The sequence below is a fragment of the Polypterus senegalus genome, chromosome 8 (genome assembly GCF_016835505.1).
Source record: "Polypterus senegalus isolate Bchr_013 chromosome 8, ASM1683550v1, whole genome shotgun sequence".
NCBI lineage: Eukaryota > Metazoa > Chordata > Cladistia > Polypteriformes > Polypteridae > Polypterus > Polypterus senegalus.
In genome coordinates this window covers 7,192,482-7,214,674 of record NC_053161.1, presented here as the reverse complement: position 1 = coordinate 7,214,674, position 22,193 = coordinate 7,192,482, and the positions used below count along the sequence as shown (strand labels likewise).

General features: G+C 38.4%; 1 protein-coding gene and 1 long non-coding RNA gene across 2 annotated transcripts in view; one reads left to right on the top strand and one right to left on the bottom strand.

Moving 5' to 3' along the window:
• The window catches only part of wash1 (WAS protein family homolog 1), a 162,137-nt gene extending 152,375 nt beyond the window's left edge, over window positions 1–9,762 (bottom strand). The window contains exon 1 of the mRNA XM_039760651.1: window positions 9,662–9,762. The gene's annotated coding sequence lies outside the window, so the exon portion shown is untranslated. The remainder of the gene's footprint in view (window positions 1–9,661) is intronic.
• Window positions 9,763–9,835: 73 nt separating this feature from the next.
• The window catches only part of LOC120533730, a 31,066-nt gene continuing 18,708 nt past the window's right edge, over window positions 9,836–22,193 (top strand). Inside the window, exons 1-2 of the long non-coding RNA XR_005634610.1 lie at window positions 9,836–9,915; window positions 12,053–12,164. This is a non-coding gene — a long non-coding RNA (uncharacterized LOC120533730). The remainder of the gene's footprint in view (window positions 9,916–12,052; window positions 12,165–22,193) is intronic.

The window sequence follows — 22,193 nt, the reverse complement described above, 5'->3', positions numbered from 1 at the left end:
CACTAGCGATTATTTCTATGGCTTCCTTCACGTAAACTTCAGGCTCACTTTTTTCGCAAGCAATGTTGGCTAGCATTTTATGCAAAAAAGTCTTCCTGTAATGTACTTTCACATTTCGAATGATGCCTAAATCCAAAAGGGTGAAGAACGGCTGTGCAGTTTGGTGGTAGGTATTCCATGCATACATTTTCTAAGCGAGGAATGACATTGTGGGCTGGACAGTTGTCAATGAGAAGCAGGATTTTCCGATTCTTCTTTTTCATGTCCTTGTCAACCTGTTTAAGCCATTCTCCGAAGACTGGGATAGTCATCCAAGCACGCTTGTTGACTTTATATTCACATGGGAGAAATATCACATTTTTAAATCAACGAGGCTTCACCGACTTCCCAATGATAAGTGGCTGAAACTTTTCTGTCCCCAACGAATTACAACAAAAGAGAGCCGTAAGCCTTTGCTTCGATTTTTTGCCTCCGCAACAGGGATCATACCTGGCAGCCAAGATGCGGTGTGGTAACAGCTTATAGAACATCCCTGTCTCATCAGCATTAAAAATGTTGTCAGGACTGTAGAGAGCAATAAATTTTTTTAACTTCACTGGATCTCCATTCGTTTACTGTCTCAAGTGGAACTGCCAACTCTTCACCGCAGATTGCTTTTGCTGTGATTCGAAAGCGATCACGAAAGCAACTCAGCCATCTCCAACTGGCAGTAAAGTCTTCATGCCTCAAGGCAGTAGCCATTGATTTCGCTTTCTCCTGGATGAGTGGCCCAGTAATCGGAATGTTCCTCGCACAAGCATCTTGGAACCATATAAAAACTCCTCTTTCAACATCTTCAAATGCTGCAGTTCATATACGTTTGTACTGGGGCCCAAGGTTTGCTTCCTAAGATTTCTCCTCGATTTTTGCGCGGTGTTTCAAGAGGGTTGAGAGTGTTGACAGTGAAATTCCAAATTTGCTGGCAACTTCTTTTTTCTTTAAACCGGAATCAAGAGCTGCAAAAATCTCAAACTTTTTTTCTAAGGTGAACTGCTGTTGCTTTTTTCGAGTCGGACGTTTTTTATTGAGGGCAATCGAAAAGCACAACAGAACAAACAGAACAAAACTTTAACGCAACTTTGAACAGCAAAGGAAACTCTGAGGAACTTTTACAATATTTCTTGTCAGGATCTTGCTACGGAGGTGAGCTGCAAACTCAGAAGAGCTTAGAGCCTGTCAGAACCTCTCAGAGCAGGTCTAACTGCGTTTCTTAAAGAAAAAAAATCACAAAGTAAGCAACTTTTTTGGCATTCCAAGGCCTTTTGGGCACTTTGTTGTAATGAAAGTATCTGCTGAATGTATTTTGTAGTAATGAGATTACTATAGATTTGTGTCATATGGAGAAACTGGACCATGAAAATATTTCTTTATAATGAAAATTTCATTGTAAAGATATTCATCGTAATGGGATTTACCTGTATATATATATATATATATATATATATATATATATGTCTTTAAATTGTCATAAAAATAAAGCAAATATTCAGTACAGTTCATTTTACCTTGAAAATAATTTGAATTATTTTCTAGAGGCTACGATGAACTATATTCATATTTCTAGTTCTCTGTTTAAATAACAGTTATAGAGGTAATCTGCAGCAACACCAGACTTGTTCTTTCCTATATGACATGTTAGCAGTATTTCTGAGATAGGGCAAAATAAAAGCATGGTAGTCAATGATCTGCTGATGGCAGCATAAGAAAGAAATAACAATATAGGCAAAGGATAGTAAGAACCTTGGCAGAATAAGTTGTAGAAAAAGAAATAACAATACAGTCAGTCAGTCAGTCATTATCCAACCCGCTATATCCTAATACAGGGTCACGGAGGTCTGCTGGAGCCAATCCCAGCCAACACAGGGTGCAAAGCAGGTACAAATCCCGGGCAGGCCGCCAACCCACCGTGGGACACACACACAAACACACACTAGGGACAATTTAGAATCGGCAATGCACCTAACCTGCATGTCTTTGGACTGTGAGAGGAAACCGGAGTACCCAGAGAAAACCCACACAGACATGGGGAGAACATGCAAACTCCATGCGGGAAGGATCCGGGAAGTGAACCCAGGTCTCCTTACTGCGAGGCAGCAGCGCTATCACTGCGCCACCATGCTGCCCTATAACAATACAGGTGAAGGATAATAAGAAACTATTTAGAAAGGATTTGGGCTATTTTGAGCATTTTATGCAAACACAAAAATTAAACCTGCAACACACCGATTAAAAAAAATAATAAGACAGTATCAAGCAGGAGACACTGTTTTTTTCAAGCGAAGCTCTTTGTGAATATCCTCTTTGAAAGCAAGTGGTAAATCTTGTACAGGCACATTACCCTTTAATGCAACTACATCAATTCATCAGCCTGACAGTTTTGTCAATTGATTGGAATGTCTCTGTTCTGAAAATATTCAGAACTGGCTTTAGTACAGTTGGTTTGATATCAAACAAGTGAAGAGAATACTGATAGCTATTACTAAAAAGACTGAAAAAAAAAACATAAAACAAAAACAAATTAATACATAATCAGTGCACTTTGCTTTTTGGAGTCAGAGATGGGGAACAGAGTTGTGCACTAACTTAGACCATCTCATGAGCAGGTTTAACGGACTTAGTACAGTAGGTAATATTAGAAAATAAATTATGCACACGTCGGCCAGACTGTTATGGACATGAAAAACCACAAAAATAAATATCAGAATCATATTTTTTACCTATATATCGACTGAAGTATGAGAGGGGACCCAAAAATAATGAGAATCTTTTTAAAAAAAAAAAAAAATTCTCAGAACGTTTCCAAAATTTAAGCACCATCAAAATACTCTTCCTGAGACACAATACACTTGTCCCATTACTTTTTCCATTATTCAAAACTTGCTTCTTGACCTTCTCTATATCCTGAAAACTCTTTCATTTAAGGTCCTTCTTCATTCTTGGAAATGAAAAAATTGCAGGGTACAGTGTCCAGGTTGTGTTAGGGGGGGTGTAACCATTGTCATCCAGTTTTTTTGTGAGAAACTGTTGCATGCTCAATGCTGCGTGGGCAGGAGCGTTGTCATGATGCCACTCTCCTGGGGCCTCATGTAGAACGCCGTGCATAGAATTCGCACTATAACATGGCGTAAGCACAAAAGCTGAAATGTGCTTACGCACAGAAAAATCCACATGCAGGAATCTGTGAATACTCCAACTTCCACATTATTCTGATACATAAATCCCGGTCAGTGTGAAAAGTAACGCTCGTGCACACACTTTATGTAATGCCCCAACTCCTCCCAGAACTACGCCTCTTTGAATATGCAAATCAATATAAATCGCCCTTAAGCTCAGCCTTCTGTGAAAAGACAATGGGAAAAGCACAGGGGAAAATATAAGAATTTCAACGAATACCAAGTGGGGGCAAAGGAAAAACATACTATTTGTTTAATTAAACCGTGGTATAATCAACAAAAGGAAGTTGATCGAGTGACACAGCGTGTTGGAGAAACTTGAAAGCTCACGTTCACAAAGTCGCACAGTGCCGGAAATAAAAAAGAAGTCACATATCAAAGTCGCCGTGAAAAGGTGAGTTGTAGCCCACTGTCTGAGTGTCATATGAAAGCTTATTAGGGTACAGAGAAAAAGAAAGGCACACAGAGGGGCAAAAGCACGAAATGTCAACTTCAATCTCGAAATTTCCACTTTAATCATGTAGTTTATTTTGTCATTAAAGTAGAACATCATAAACTTCATCTTAAAATTGTTGAATTAACCAGTTTCTCAAATCACATCGTAATTAAAGTAGCACATTAAATGCTTTATTTTGTATGTGATCTTCTATGTGCTCTATGTGTATGAATCACTACTTGCTTCTTAAACCAGCTCTCTTCCTCCGACTGGACACAGAATCCATTACATTCGTGATATTACAGCTCTCTGAATAACTAAAATACTGAGATGTATATGTGATATCATTTTCATGATGATAGGAGTTAAAGCACGTTATTAAACATGGGTTTCACGGTGCAGTGATTGTGCGCGACCTTCGATGAACTAATTTATTGCAGCAGTACTCAGGGCGGCTCTAGGCTTGTGGCGGCCCTGGGCAGAGAAAGAATCAGTGGCCCGCTCACCCGCCAATGTCAATATGGATGGCCACGTCCGTTGCGGACACTGCATAGCTGCCTCGTGCTCATGACACAAGCGTTTAACTTTTGTTGAAATTTGCCACTGCGTTTTTAGCTGTGTTGTTATTTTCTCTTTCTGTTTTATATTCAATATATATTGGCGTGGCCTCCCCTGCAGTCCTTGCTTTTCTTTTTCCAAGTAACCGATCGCCACACAATCAGCTCTGTAATAGACGTTAAGCCATCTGTAAGCTTAGAGGACCGATTCTTCAAAACGTTTAAGGAACATTGAAATATCTTCGTACTACATGTTTAATTATTCTATCCTTCACGCCAGTCCCAGTGAAGAATACAGATTATTTAAATGAAGTTAAAATTTTATCTGTATAATATAATAAACATATTTTGCTGCATTTCATCTTAAAAATTATATCCTCATCATATGTAAATATGCGCTTTATAAAGTGGCGCAGGTTGTGTAATATAACTGTAGTGCAAGTTTACAGTGAGGTAATTCTACTTATAAGTACAAACAGTTCTACAAGGAGCAATTGATTGAGTGCGTTTAAAGTTCTTGGGATGAAACTGTTTCTGAACCGCGAGGTCAGTACAGGAAAAGCTTTGAAACGTTTTGCCATGGCTGAGGTAGCATGTGCTTGAAGCTGTATACCGATAATTCTCTTTCCGATCAGCTGCTGCTGTGATTCACAGTGATATAAATACTCCGAGTGGTGCAGCGAGAGTAATATGGAAAAAGATGATCCCCTGTGGCAACTCCTAACAGGAGCAGCTGAAAGAAGAAGAAGAAGGTGCAGTGAGAGTAACAACGCTAAAGCAGTTATGGTATTTGGGATACTATGGCTATTCCCTGGACCATTATATTGTTACAAGTTAATTACAATCAGATGAATTACACTAATAAACAATATGCAGTTAGTTTCAGTGTATTTATAAAGCCGCGTCAGGAAAATAAGGAGTAACCACACAGGAACAGTAGCATTGCTTTGACGCTGGGTGCCGCCAGTCTGCAAAACCGAGTGGAGAACTTGCGTACGACAAGGTATGAGGTATCGTGGAAAAGTGCGTGGCTTTACGGCAGTGTTTCTTAAATAGTGGGGCGCGCCCCCCTTGACGGTTTGACCTCGGGGAACATGCTTTTTTATTTTTATTTTAAATTTTTTTTGAATTTAGAATGCACTTTAAATCTTTTCTGTTACATTTAATAAAGCTATTCTTTGTTGTAAATTGGTCCATATTTCTTTCTTTTTTTATTCTCTTATACGTCAATAAGGATACAGTGTTATGCAGAGGTGTACTTATAACAATTTTATAGACAAATAATATTATTTATAGTCGCGCGGGGGGCGCAAGATGTTTTCTTCTTCCTGGGGGGGCATGACAGAAAATAATTGAGAAGCACTGCTTTACGCCAAGTGTAGGTTTTATACATCGCAATTTGAACATGGAAAAGTTCTTACGCAACATTTCTGTGCGTAAGCACCGTTTATACATGAGGCCCCGATCATCACAATTTGGGTTATTTTCTCCTCACTGCATCACACAATCGCATGAGCACTTCAAGGATACCACTTGACCAAATAATGCAGAGAGCAGTCTAGTACATGCATCTAGCAGCAAACATCAGAAAAAACGCCCTTCCAACATCCAGAAAAATAATTCTCATTATTTTTGGGTCTCCCTTCATATAGCATGATACTGAATCAAATACATTTAACTCAATGCCACGGAAAATGTGAACATATGAACATGAAAATATTTAGTGTGTAATTTAAGAAATAGAAAAATACAGATCAACAAACATTTAACCATTATTAACCTCCACAGCGTTTTTCTCAAAAAAACATGTAAAATAAGCTGCATTTTTTGGCTTGAAAATTTTTCTATTAAACCTCATGTTTCAGTAAAAAAGTACAAGCACTATGTCAGAAGTGTAGAAAGTATAATAAAAATAATAATATGAACAGCACACGACATATGTGTCAACTTCGGATTTACCAGAATCACTTTCAGTTTCAATGACCATTTCAATTTCACTGCCCGAATTGTCATCACTGCTGATGAGAGGCATTTCTTATGAGACTCTATTATGAGGCTAGGAGAAGACGCGCCTATACCGTTGCTCGTGTAACACTTTGCATGAACGCTGTTTGCGCTTTTACAGCCCGAGTACTCGTCAGTTCTTATGTGAGACGCATCTATACTATTACCCGAGTGACACTCAGGACTAACGCTTTTAGCACTGTTTTTACAGTCTGTGTCTCTAATTAAGAAATGGCTCGGACACAAATTCAGACAATGCAACTTAAGAGATGCTGCTAGTTTCGTCCATACTGTATTCATTGACAGTGTCGTGGAGGTATCTTTGCAACTGTTCTCCAGATGTGATAGAAGTTCTCTCTGTGTCTTATTTAGCATCTATGCTCTACTGTGAAGTCAGCGATGTGATGCGAAATTCTTTTTATATTTTATATAATTTGTGACTGTTGGATTAATTTGATTATTAGGAAAAACTGGGGGCATAATGAATTACGTAACTGAGAAACAAAGCTAGGGTATTACCAGATTAAGACCCCCACAGGATCCAGGTTGTCACACATATTTATTTACACTTTATAACATCACATGTAAATATAAAATGAGCCAGAATTTCCCTCAGAAATTTAAGCCACCGATCACTCATTCATTAGATGAAGGGGCAGTGATGCAACATGCAGGGAACTGCATGTGTATATTGCAGGGAACAGCACAAAGTACCTCTGAAGCTGACAAATGCTGTTGGTATAGAAAGGGAGTGAGACATTAAAATTTTGTGACTGTAGCTGCAACACAGCTAATTTTAGGCAGGAGTGAAACTTCTACCATTTAATCCATAGATCAGTTGGTGACAGAAGATTAAATCTGAAGTGATTCTGATCTTCCAGTCTGGAGGTAAGGGGGTGGATTATTTTGTCAGGGGGGATATCAACATACTAAAATCCTGTTGCAACTAGTCAAATAACATACCTGACGCTCAATGTGGTAACACACACAATATAAATAAATGTGGTCTAACGATACCTATAGGCTCTCATAATAGTAAGAAAAGTAATCAATAGCAGTTACATATTTACCTTAACAAAGATAATACCTATTTGCTTGGGTGATGATTTGGTGCTGGAGTGAATTCGGTACAGTACCTGCACTTTTCTCAAATATGCCAGTGTGCGTATTCTGGTTACCCTGATGGTAGATCATCATCCACACAGGATTTGCGGGGAGACAATTATGCCTCACATACAATTCTACTAATGTTTAGCTTTTACTTTATATATACTTTCCACAGATTTCATGGCCTTTTCAGGAGACTGATGTAAAAAAACATTACCAATGACAACAGCGACACTCATTTAGATCTAATGCTATATAACTCAATGATTGCAATTATTTTTATTAAGTTTACATGATGATTTGCTTTTTCACTGTGCTCTGTCCCTTCAAATTTGGAGGAACTCAGAGATGCATCTGCAGGTTCTTAATTGAGATAAGGCAAGATGTTAACTGAGAAACACGAAACAAAAAACAAACTACCTGCAAATTAGTTAAACTTAGTATTATCTTGTTCTGCTGTTCACTACAACAGCACTTAGACCTGAGGATCGGCTCCTCTCAGTATTGTACTACACAGTCTTGATCTGCAGCCAGTACAGCACTATCTCAGATACACTGCAACTGGCCCTCTATGGAATCCTGAAAAATGCCTATTATTTTTACACATTTCTGGCTACAGAAGTTTATTTATTCTCTAAAATTTATTTAGCTCAATATCTTCATAACATTCCAGTTTTAACTAATAACAGACTTCAAAAAAAGGGTGTTCATCATGTAAATTGGTACCATTTGTAACCTTTAATGTATACCTAGAATAAGTGATTTTAAAGAAGCACTTAGAAATGTGACCAGAAAATTGAGGATAGAGGGCCACTAATTCACTTTAATCCAAAACATACATTAAACATATAATATACTGTATATTAATAAACATAATATATACTATATTAAACATATGTTTCCTCAATAATCGTAAATACATACAGGAAGGAATTTTTGCAGGGCAAATTGCATGAGAATTACATCAAATTTAATGACATACATGTTTGACAAAAATAATCGAAGTCCAATTTAACAAACTGGATGGAAAGAAAATCCTTTAGCCTCTGTAGTACTTCAGAAGAAGGGTGCCATCTATCACCATATATATATACATGCTAACCAACCATCCACCAATGTTCCTCATCATTCCTCATCATTGTTCGCCACCCTACCACACTGCTCACAATTACTCAAGAACAACCCAAAGATTCCTAAGTAATGAAATAAGACATAAAGAGAGCAATGTGGAAATATTCTTAGCACTCTGAAAATGCAATACCTGCAAAGAAGCACAGTAAGTATGAAATGACACCCAAGTGTACACTTACAGAGTTAAATTAGGTTAATTTGTCTATTTGCATTACATTGAGGCTATGATGCTCCCAATAGCCCGGCAATTGCCATCTGTAAATGTAAGTGGTTCTCTGAGAAATATTTTACTTTAAAAAAGTAAATCAGCTAACAGTATTAATAAGACGATTACCTCTCTTTCAATAAATCAATGGTCACTGCATGCAGTGCCTTTCATATGAAACGTTAATCTGTAAATGTAGTCATAACTGATTATTTATAGTGCAATATGAATCAACTGCAAAGTGTGTACCGAGAAAGACATTGATAACGAAGAAAAAAAACTATTAAAACGGCAAGAAACAATTACTGAACACAAGGTCTTGAGGTCAGAAAAACTGAAGTCCTGAATTTCTAACACTACTTCATATAGCAGGTGGGAGTGACAGTGGAAGTGACTTAAGTTTAAGTACAGCAATCGAATTGCACTTTTTATTCTTCAATAAAAAATCTGTTTTTCTCCGTTTATTTGATTATATTACGTACAAAGAAAAGGCACTAATAAAAAGAATGCAGATGTGAAAGTTGTCATTTAAGTCATATGACACAGGGATAACAATCCTGTGAACGATAAGGAATAAACCCTGGACTCTTAACAAAACAATGAAATTCCCTCACTTCAAGTCTATATAAACAAGGAACAAAATGCAAACTTCTCCACCTAAGCCAAGGAACATTTATTTTAACTTTATACGAGTGTAAAAAGGTATTTTATCAAAACACCGTAAATAAAAAAACGATTTTTCACACCATGCGATGCGTATCTTTGCTTTATCACACACACGCTTTTTTAAGATAATAAATATACTGTTAACTCCACAGAAGGTTGTATTTTGACGTGTACCCTTCCAATTATCCCCTTGCACAGCATCACGATTAGCAATGCTAGGAAAATCCGATGCTTACGGAAGTCCAACAGGCCGCTGACAACTTACGGTCCATAATTGGTACAAAACAGCAATAACAGGGTTTCAGCCAAGACGTACACGAATTCGCCAATGCTGGCTACTCACCTGGCAGTCAACCACGGTTTCGGGAATCCTCACATTCATTGAAACTTTCTTCTTCGTCACTCTGTGTTTTTTCCGAAGCCCCGTGACTAAAGGGTTGCACGTTCACTGGGTCCTAACGCCGACCGGTCATCAGATCGCAGGACCGAAATTGACAAAAAAGTAGCGCGTGCAGCTGCCAGCACCATCGAGGACATGGCAGCCAGACACAAAAAGTATTTTTAGAAAATGAATGAAACGCAGGTCAACTAATAAAGGTATGTATTTCCACTCCATTAACTAGAAATTGTACAAAATGTTTGAACCCATTCGTTTGCAGTATGCTACCCTTTTCGAGTTGGATAAGAGAAAATAAGGGATACATTAAGAAAAAATAACTGTGAATAATGTTAAGACGTTTCTGTTCATTTTTTGCTTGTTTCATAAAAAAGTAATACATGCTTACATTATCTTTCCGTCAGAAACAGCAAACCAAATTTCATAAATTCATTATATATTTACAGTACAGTACATAAACTATTGTGTACAGTATCCTCCATAATGTTTAAAACAAAGTGTAGCGCACTACGAGGGAAGACAACGTTTTCTCAATGCAGGCAAAAATTGCTGACTTTAGTATTGAACGTATTTAAACAATATACATAACTGTTGTCTCTCCACTCATCACCCCACCTCCTCCTACACTGCTGTGCCTGGGAATTGTGTCTTTATAGAGACGCTGCGCTTCCAGCCGCTACAAAAGGCATTTTTTCCTGGATCTACCGCTTGATTAATTGAATTAATCAGAATTGTCTGATTTATTTCACACTTAACATGTAGAAATCACAACAGTTTTTATACATGGTCCCCAATTTCAAGGCACCATAATGTTTGGGACAACTGGGGTCACAAGTGTGTGTGATTGCTCAAATGTGTTTCATTGCTTCATTAGTGCAGGAATAAGATACCAAGGCTTGGAATAAGAATAAAGCCATTCAAGACATTGGTAAAACTTTAGAATTGCCTAAATCAACTGTCTGGAATATCGAAAGACGAAAGAACATACTGATGAGTTCAGTAATCTCAAAGGGACTGGTAGGCCAAGTAAGACCTCTGCTGCTGATGACAGAACAATCCTCTCTATGGTAAAGAGTTAAGTCCCAAACATCTGTCAGACAGATCAGAAACAGTCTTCAGGAGGCAGACATGTATGTGTTAGAGAAAACTATTCTCAGGAGACTCTGCAGGATGACCAGATTGTATTTTGCATAAAAGTACTTAAAAGAGCCTGCAGAATTATGGAAAAAAGTCTTCTGGACAAATGAGACAGAGAAGAACCTGTATCAGAGTGATGGCAAAAGCAAAGTGTGGCAATGAACAGGAACTTCCCTAGATCTAAAGCATGGCAGCTCATGTGTTAAACATGGAGGTGGGGCTGTTACGACTTGGGAAAGTATGGCTGCCACAGGTACTGGCACACTTATCTTCATTTATGATGTAACTGGTGACAGAAGTCACACAATGAATTTTGAGGTATATAGAAATATCTTATCTGCTCAAGTTCCTGTAAATGCCTCCAAGCTCATTGGACAGTACTTCATCCTACAACAAAATAATGATCCCAAACATATTGCTAAAGCAACACAGGAGATTTTCACAGTTAAAAAATTGGAATGTTCTTGAATGGCCAAATCAGTCACCCGAATTAAATCCAATTAAGCATACCTTCCACATGCTGAAGCAAAAACATAAGGGAACAAGATCCCAAAACAATGAGGAGCTGAAGATGGCTACAATAGTGGTTTGGCAGAGCATTAACAGAGAAGTTCCTCTGAACCTGGTGATGTCTATGAATCACAGACTTCAAGCATTCATTGCATGCAATGAATATGCAACAAAGTACTAAATGTGACTGCTACACCTACAGGTCTTCAGCTGGATGCCTTAAAAGGCCCAATACAATTCCACTTCTTCTACTCCGTTCCTGTCTCTTTTCACCTAAGAGAGCTTCATTTTTCGATCTGAGCTTTTGCTCCACCTTTTATAGTACAACATGATCCCATTTTTTCCTATCGGTAAACATATGGTACCTCCTGTTAGTCAGGTGGTGTTTTAGCCTTCTGTTGACCATGGCCTCATACTCTCTTGGAATAGAGGTTCATATCTCCCTGCCAATTATTGGATAGCTTGTGCTCTAAAGATATGATGGTCTATTGGATGTTTTCAGTGTGATACTCTCTCTTTCTCTCCCTTTCTTGGAACTGTTCTAGTTCCCTTGCCCATCATCCTTCTGTGAAATGTAGTACATTTGCAGGGGCTACTGTTCTCTAATAGCTCCCACCTTCTCTTGCTGATCTATGTATGTAGGTTCACTACTACTAGTTTTGATTCTTTCTCTCGCTCTGTTTCCTACAGGTCTGGAGCAGGACACTTCCCTGCTATGTGCTAACCTGATGATGACCTTGTTCCAGGAAATCTCTTCTTAGACAGCTCCCTTCCACAATATTTCAGGTTTCTTCTGGCATATGTCAGCATTGCATTTCTTATTTTTATTTATTTGTTGTGTTAGTTATACATTTGTAATCAGTTTAAATATCTTATGAACTATTACAATTTTCTTTGTTATGTAAAGAACATTATATGGTGCCTGGTGTTTATGGTGCTACATAGAATTAAGATTGATGGATAAAATGATTAAGGTTTTGTGAATATTCCATTTGGCAACACAGGTATGTTGTGTTATCTGCGTTTAATATTATTCTTTAGGGGACATTTGACTCTGAACTCTGTTGTATGCTTAAGTGGTTCAAAAATAAGTATGACACAATCAAAATGATAGACACCACCTTAATAAAAAATATTATGGACCCATCTAGATAAACAGTTCATTGTTTTTTGCAAGTGTGTGGAGTAAACAGCTGCAAGTGGAGGAGTTTAAGCACCTCTGTTTCTTATTCAAAAACTATGATGCAGGAAAATGAGAGAGCAGCAGAATAGTAGGCATTGTACCGAACAGCAACAATATAGCATTAAGTTCATTGATAAAGCTACAATATAGCATTAGGTTCATTGATAATGCTTTGGTTTACTAAACAATCTACATCATCATCTTTAGCCATGGTTATTAAAGAATAATATGGCTTCAAAAATGAGCTTCCTCATTCCTCTTGTCAGAGTGAAAAACTTCACAGTCTGAGAAAAGCTTGCAGCAGAGTTGCCATTCTGTTGAATCGACAGAGGATTGTTAAGGTGATTTAGGCATCTAGTATGGAGGCTGTCAGGTGTCTCCTGTGAGAGGTGTCAAAAGTACAGCCCTTTGTAAAGAAAAACAGGCACAGACCCAGCATTTTCTGGCTGAATTATAAAGTATTTCATTAATGGCCTGGAATCACCATGGAATTCCCTGGTAGGAACTGAAGGCTGTAAAACTTGGATTAGGAAGACCTCCTTTGGCTGGCTCAGTCTGCTACCACAGTGATACTTACTAGGAGAATTTGATGGAGAGTGAAGAAATTAATAAGTTGATTTGGAAAAGAGTTTGAGAAAATCAACATCTCTACAATGCTACTTGTAAAATCTTTTTACATTTAATTTTTCTTTGATACAATTATATAAATATATAACTTTAAAAATTTTACATTCTACTAGCTGTCCTATCTGTCTAACATGGACTGGAATCTAAGTAATCAGTGTACACCTCACAGTTTTATTTGATACATGGGTTGTCTAATTGGCCTGGTATAATAATACACACTTGATGCCTTTCTCTCGCAGCAGCTTTTTACTCTTTGAAGAAGGCTGCTTGTTTTTGCCGGCATCTCTCATCGAAGTGACCACTCTTATGAATTGTTTTGTCTGGAAAATGTAGCGGTGGTCGATAAAGCACAAGACTGGTTTAGCAACTCTAGACTAGTCGTGTGGGAGCTTTGGTTTCCCAATGCGCACATCAATTTCTTGTTATTTTCACTCCTCCATTGTAAATATGACAAAGTTATCAGTAATTAGCATTGCAGCTATAAAACCTGGTTCATGTGGCCTAAGTGAGTGCAAGAAAGTCGCTAACACTCTGCCATTGCTGGCATATCACATCAAACAACAGAACAGACAAATAAGACCCATTTGTTTTATTTTAGACTCTTATTTAGCATTTTTATTATCATTTTTTATTTTTATTTTACCATTCTTCTGCATGTTTTGCCTATTTTAAAAATTTTCTTTCTAACCCTAGCAACCAGACTGATGAACAAATACACAGACACACACCGACACTTTTAATTTTTTTGAATGTAAATAGTATTGCCTTGGAATGGTGGACAACCTGGACACAGTAAATGTTTTTTCAATTTACATTATGTTAAAGCTAAGGCATTAGACTGCAAGTAAGAAAGTTGTTAGGGCAATGCATGTCGCTGACTCACTGTGTGAACCTGATTATGCTACAGCTGTAAAAGTGTATGTAAACAGCTGTGTAATATAATGGTCTTGGTCTTGTCTTGTAATTCCTTTGATAAATATAAAATACTAGTATTACTAATATAATAAATAAGTTGGCCACAGTCACCTGCTGAAAGGGAATGAACTTGTTATTGTACAGCTTTCAGCTTAAAACACTTATTACTAAGTCATACCACCTACTGTCTCTATAAAGTACTTAGGCATACTTTTTGGAAAACTTTCTGGGACAGAGTGGATATCTCCTTGGAGATTTTAGAAATGTAATGTGTATGGCTATAATGGTTACAAAATAGGTGTTGGGGCTGCAGTAAATGCAATTTTTGGAATAACAGTGAAATAGCTAAAAACTGACTGACAGTTTACATTAGCAAGAAATCTTGCTTGAAAGCCATCTCCATTCCAGTGACACCTGCCTCTAGGCTGTTTTAATGCTTACTTTATGAGTTACCTAGAAATAATGATACTGGCAACTATGCTGACTACTTCCTACTTATACACACTGCCCATTCAGCAGTTCAGCTCACTCCATTAGGTTTTGTTCAGTGTTATTCAACAACAGACACCTCTACTAAATGTTTATTACTTATTTCCATACTGGAACTTTTTTTTGAATGCCGTTTCTTGATAAGTGAAATGAGACTGCTGCAAGTGAACATTCTGTAGTCGATAGTAAATTAATGTTAATCTAAAATGCATGCTTCCTTTCCATTCTTTACAATCAAAACCCATGCTAGAGTGCACAAGTTGAACTGAAGGTGCCTGAATACTAATAAAAAACAGATTGCTTTTAGTGGTAAAAGCCAGGAGCAAACTCTTTCAGTGAATAAAGTGATATCCATAATTTTAGGAGAATCTGTTGGACACAAGTTGACTGGAAAGATTGAAGTCTAGTCTATAGGTCTAACACCTTTTGGTTAAGGGAACAAAAAACAAATTTTACAAAAGCATCAGGGTTTCTCACTCTTACACCAATCACCCTCAACATTAGACCCAGTGACAGGTAAAATGAGTAACATAAATTATCTCATTTCAATAGCACCCGGCAAAGGGTGAAAAATATAATAGATAGATAGATAGATAGATAGATAGATAGATAGATAGATAGATAGATAGATAGATATTTTATTAATCCCGAGGGGAAATTCACATAATCCAGCAGCAATATACTGATACCAAAAACAATATTAAATTAAATAGTAATAAAAATGCATGTAAAAGCAGACAATAACTTTGAGTAATGTTAGCATTTACTCCACCGGGTGGAATTGAAGTGTCGCATAGTGTTGGGGAGGAACGATCTCTTCAGTCTGTCAGTGGAGCAAGACAGTGACAAAAGTCTATCACTGAAGATACTCCTCTGCCTGGAAATGACACTGTTCAGTGGATGCAGTGGATTCTTCATGATTGACAGGAGTTTGCTTAATGCCCGTCGCTCTGCCACAGATGTTAAACTGTCCAACTTTGCTCCTACAATAGAGCCTGCCTTCTTAACAAGTTTGTCCAGGCGTGAGGCGTCTTTCATCTTTATGCTGCCTCCCCAGCACAACACCACGTAGAAGAGGGCACTTCCAACAACCGTCTGGTAGAACATCTGCAGCATCTTATTGCAGATGTTGAAGGACGCCAACCTTCTAAGAAAGTTTAGTCGGCTCTGACCTTTCTTACATAGAGCATCAGTATTGGCAGTCCAGTCCAATTTGTCATCTAGCTGCACTCCCAGATATTTATAGGTCTGTACCCTCTGCACATAGTCACCTCTGATGATCACAGGGTCCATGAGGGGCCTGGGCCTCCTAAAATCCACCACCAGCTCCTTGGTCTTGCTGGTGTTAAGATGTAAGTGGTTTGAGTTGCACCATTTAACAAAGTCTTTGATTAGCTTTCTGTACTTCTCCTCCTGCCCACTCCTGATGCAGCCCACAATAGCAGTGTCATCAGCGAACTTTTGCACGTGGCAGGACTCCGAGTCATATTGGAAGTCTGATGTATATAGATTGAACAGGACCGGAGAAAGTACAGTCCCCTGCGGCGCCCCTGTGTTACTGGCCACAATGTCAGACCTGCAGTTCCCAAGGCGCACATATTGAGGTCTGTCTGTAAGATAGTCCACGATCCATGCCACCAGGTGTGAGTCTACTCCCATCTCATTCAGCTTGTCTCTAAGGAGCAGAGGTTGGATGGTGTTGAAGGCGCTAGAGAAGTCCAAAAACATAATTCTTACAGCACCACTGCCTCTGTCCAAGTGGGAGAGGGATCGGTGTAGCATATAGATGATGGCATCCTCCGCTTCCACCTTCTACTGGTATACGAACTGCAGAGGGTCGAGGGCGTGGCGGACCTGTGACCTCAGGTGGTGAAGCAGCAGCCACTCCATGGTCTTCATCAGATGTGACGTCAGAGCAACAGGCCGGAAGTCATTCATCTCACTAGGACGTGATATCTTTGCGAGTGGGGTGATACAAGATGTTTTCCAAAGGCTTGGGACTCTCCCCTGTTCCAGGCTCAGGTTGAAGATGCGCTGTAGAGGACTCCCCAGTTCCAACGCACAGGCCTTCAGCAGTCGTGGCGATACACCATCTGGACCCGCTGCTTTGCTAGCACAAAGTCTTCTCAGCTCTCTGCTCACATGGGCTGCTGTAATTGTGGGTGGAGATGTCTCACCTTTGCAGGTATCAGCAGAAGGACGGTTGGAGGATGCAGTACTCCGAGGTGAGAGTGGGTTAGAAGCAAGTGAACAGGCTGTTCTGGAAGGTGAATGTGTTGGAGGCAGAAAAAATGAGCAAGCCTACAGATCTGAGCGACTTTGGGATAGGCCAAGTTGTGATGGGTAGATGACTGGGTCAGAACATCTCCAGAGTGGCAGGTTTGTTTGGTTATTCCCAGTATGTAGTGCATGGCCAACCAGTAAACTGTCTACAGGTTCATGGGCCCCAAATGCTCATTGATGCCCATAGGGAGGGAACAGCCCATTTGATTTGATCCCACAAAAGAGGTTCTGTACAACAAATTTCTGAGAGATTTATGCTGACCATGAGAGAAAGGTGTCAGAACACACAATGCAGCACTGTTTGCTGCTTATGGGGATGCATAGCTGCATACTGGTAAGAGTTCTCATGCTGACCACTGTACACTGCTGACAGTGCCAAAAATGTGCACATGTGCATCAGAACTGGGCTATGGAGCAATGGAAGATATTGGCCTTGTTTGATGAATCACTTTTTCTTTAAGATCATGTGGACATGTGATGAGTGTGCATCATTTACCTGTGGAAGAAATGGCAACAGGAAACACTATGGGAAGAAGAAAAGCCGGCGGACACAATGTGATGTTCTGGGCAGTGTTCTTCTAGGATACTTTGGGACCTTGACTCGTGTGGATTTTTACTTTGACAAATACCACAAAGATTGTTGCAGACCACATACAGTAATCCCCCGCTCTATCGCGGTTCAGCTATCATGCACCCGCTACATCGCGGATTTATTAATACTATTATTATCACTAGGGGGCTCTGCCCCCTGCTCGCTTCACTCGCCTAACCCCTCGTTTGGTTTACCAGATAAACAATTTAAAGAGATTGTTATTTTTCTGGGAATTGTTACATATGCATTATTTTCATTTTTACTTTAAAACTTTTGTAAAAACAATATTTGTCCTTTATTTCCTGCCCCAGGTGTGGTTAAATCCCTTTCTCGTGGCACTTATAACGCTTCCTGCGTTGTGAAGGGGGTCTGAACGCACGCTAAGCAGAAGTGGACAGATCACCTACTGGCTTTGTGCTGCTTCTGCCAAGAGTGCTGTTCTGTTTGCTCTGTGCGTTCTGAAGGAGGAGGGTTATGACGGCTCAATGCATGCTAAGGAGAAGTACTCGGATCTGGTCACGATCGCTTCGCTCAAAGCCCCTCCCCGGAGGCGCGCTACGCCCCTGCCACTTGGCGTTGTAAAAGCGGGGGCGGGGTGGGGGGACTGAATGCACGCTAATTAGAGCTGGACTTTTGCAGCTTGTCGCTCTGCGTGTCAATCATTTAAATGCATGTACAGCAGCTCTTATCCTGTCTCACTGCCTTGTCTTGCGTGAAGTTAAAATGTTTCTTAATAGAGAGATGTTACTCATATCCTTAGCCCGACGTCCACATATCATATGTGTTTACAAGTGTGTTTTAATACGTTTACATGTGTTTAAAGCATGTGGAAAGGGTATTTTAAGACTTAAACTATAAAAAAAAATGTGGTCTTTCTGTATCGCGGGTGTGTCTGGAACGTAACTTCCGCGATGGGCGGGGGATTACTGTATACCACTTCATGACAAAGATATTCCCTGATGGCAGTTACTTCTTTCAGCAGGATAATGCACCCTGCCACACTGCAAATTGTTCAGGAATGGTTTGAGAAACATGACAAACAGTTCAAGGTGCTGAGTAGGCCATCAAATTCCCCAGACCTCGATCCTATTGAGCATCTATGGGATGTTCTGGAAAAACAAGTCTGATCAATGGAAGCTTCACCTTATAGGACGTAAAGGTTGTGCTGCTAATGCCTTGGTGCCAGATACCACAGAACACCTTCAAAGGTAGTTTTAAAGTTGTGGCTGATTGGTGTACACTATAGTGTAGTTCTGTCTAAATAATTTATGCCTATTAAAACCCTATACAGTTTTATTTATAAACTCATACTGAGGTGTGATTTATATATACTGTACACCTGAATAGGACAACTGGCAATTTTGTCTGTTTGATAATGTATTATAATATTGTTTGCTTTTTAAAGGACTTTGTGAAAGTGAGTGCTGTTAATGCTACTTTATAAAATAAATATTGATTGATTTCTGTAATTGCAGCAGTTTTAGTCCAGATGCAAATACAGTAATATTTAAAGTAACTTTAATTTGCAAAGGGGCTTTACATTAGTTATTAATGCAAAGCATTCTGAAGTTTTAGCATTGTCTAAAATTTTACTAATAAACTACAGAACAGCTAAACTTTATGTGGTTCTCAGTTTATCATTATTCCTGTATTTGATTTATATACTATATAAACAAGAATTGAACATAATATATTCACCTAGAGTGTCCTAAATTATGTCAGCTTCAGATCTGAAGAACCCAAGGGGGTTACTTAAAAATTAATAATAAATAGCTTGTTCTTAACTATGTACAAACCTCTGTGGAAAGGAATGTGTTCTATTTAAAGTACTTGCAAATACTGCATATTCAGCTTTGTTTGTGTCCTACTGTATGTCCTTACTGAACCTATGCTGAATCAACCAGTGGTTTACAGTAACTCTATTTTCTTCCCCTTATCATTAAATAATTATGTTGTATCTTATTTCAGTTGCAGTTTGCATAGGTTAAAAATAAGTAGCTTCTTTATTCTCTCCTAAGTAAGGCAATTGGCCCTCCTATTATTGTCCCCTTATCGTACCCATTATCAGACCTTCTCAATACTGTTCAGCCTTATGAAAGACCAAAGCCTAGTGTTGCAGCACAGGGTGCAAAAAAGGAACCAACCCTAAATAGTGAAGTTGTCCACTGTAGGACACACAAATGCACATTACCAAACTCACTCATTTTAGGTCAATTTAAAATAACCAATTAGCCAAACATACATGTCTCTCTAATATAGGTAGGAGGAAAAACAGAGTACCCAGAGAAAACAATATCTACGGTCTTGTTCCTCTGACACCCTTATATCTAAATATATATCACTGTTTATTTACTTAGTGTTCTTTACTATTAAGTCAAGATTTGGTTTTGCCTTTATATCAATTATGATGCAACATCCTGTAGTGCTTTGGTTGTATTATACTTCTAATGTTTGAGATATTGCACATTCTGATACTGTTTGTAAGGGGACACTCTAGGAGGAAAAAGGATCTAGCCTGCCTTTCTGTATCAATAGTGAAACAGATGGAAAGTCCAATAGTATAGACTCCTCACTTTCACCAAACAAAACAGAATTAGCGACTCTTTGTCATCTTAATCCAATAAGGATATGATTTTTGCTCAACTTGTTAATTACATGTTGTGACCACTGAGCCCCAAATCCCAGTAAACCTGCTCGTCCTTGGTATTGTCCAGGCATTCAGTTCAATTGGTAAAGTATGGGGCTGGGTTACTCAAGAAGGCTCTTTTGAAGAAACGGCTGGGAATCCTGACGACTATGTCAATTGTGGCCTCTAGGGGGCACCACTGAGCCCCACATCCCAACACTAGGGTACCACAACATTCCCAGTTCCAATGTATTGCTTTTAATTTAGACAATGCCTTCATACATGTTTCTTTTCTTCAAAATACAGCACAGAGCAATAGTTTCCTTTTTCCTTCTTTTTCTCTTTACTTCTCCACTCTTCCCAGATAAGTGTTGCCTTTCTTTGATAAGTAGCATAAAACCAAAAGAGTGCTTTTCTGTGTATCACAGGCTGATGATAATGAATGCCTATACTGTATCAAGAATCTTAGGCAAAATATTTTGGAGTGACTGGCAATTGGCACCACTACAGACTGTGGGTGTGTATTTGTGTGTGTTCAAGTGCAAGAGTAGATGAACACAATAAACATTCCTTGTATGTCTCACAACTTTCAGTGTAATACACAAATTCACAATGAAATGCAAATTTGTGTCAGTGAGTAGTTCAAATTATCTCCATCATCTAAATGTATCTGAAATTCTTTTAAATATATCTGTAAATCATTTTGAGATTGTTGTATATCATTTACAAATATCTGAAGGTGACCAAAGGTGGTAACATACAGTACCTTTCAAAAACAAATTTGAATGGAAACCTGCCAATTTGCATTATTATTTACAGTATAGATACTGTATAACAGCTTTAAAATATCTTTAAATGGTTTGATGATATTTGTAAATTATTTAATTATATTTGTAAACAATTTAAACATATATTATTAGACAATTTATGAAGATTTCCTATGTTGATTTGCTGTGAGAATATCCATAAATGATTTAGAGATATCTTTATATATTTTAATATATCTTTGAATCTACTTATGAAAATCTGTAAATAAGAATTTGGCTTGGTACTGAGACCTTGTCATAAGAGCATGGGTATAACTTATTTTTGTTGTATTTTTGTGCTTTTTATACTTTTGGAAATATTTATTAATATTGCTGCATAGTGCTTTTTGCATTTTTTTTATTATTAAACCTATCCTAAACCTTTATTTTGAGGTTTAAAATAATTTTTTGCATATGTTTTTCCATTTTAACTGTGTTCCAACAGTTCATTTGTAGCTTATTCAGGTGCTTTAGGTCCTATCTAAATCAGCCTCAGAGTAGGCAATGTTTCAGGGAAATCTGTTTTGTCACTTCTTACTCTTTTTATGTTGTAACTTCTTAAATTTAATTAATTCATTCAGTTGTTCCATAGGCATCTGGGGTAATATTCCAATAGGATTAGGTGCAAGGTAGGAGGTTATTTGAACAAAATAAGATTCCACACAATCTTAGTAAAATACCCAGAGGTGCTTGTCAAAAGTTGTATTGCACTGAACATGTCTTAGAAAAGGAATAAATAGTAAATATATTTTGTAAACCAACAACACTTTCTGTTAATGTTAACAATCTCTGTCCACTGACGCATTAGCTATATGGATTGTAATGGCGTTTGTTATTTCCACCACTTGCTTTTTTTTGTTGTAGGCAGTACCTCTAGCAAATGTGTCTGCAAATGACGTCTGACTCAAGTGTCCTTTAGCTTTTTCAGTTTTACCTGAAGACATGGTGGGTGCCAATCTTAGTTCCATACATTCATGGTACTCCAAAGCATGTTTGTGGCTAAGGTGGTGCAGCTAATTGCTCCTGTTGCCACCTCCGGCAACAGCTTTAGCTTGACAGCATTTGCAGTAAATAGTTGCTTGGTCCACATCCAACCTTTTAAAACCAACGTATCTCCAGACAACAGACACAGCTCCTTTTTTCTTCAAATATTCTTCTGTGTCATCATGTTCAACTTTATCACCTGCTACAGCTTCAGTTTCGTATTGTTCTCTGTCCATTTTCACCGCTCAATACCTCCACTAACCCATGTACTCCGTTGCATGCGTGTTTAGTGGTGTAGCAGTGAAAAAAGAGCCCCCTTAAACAGT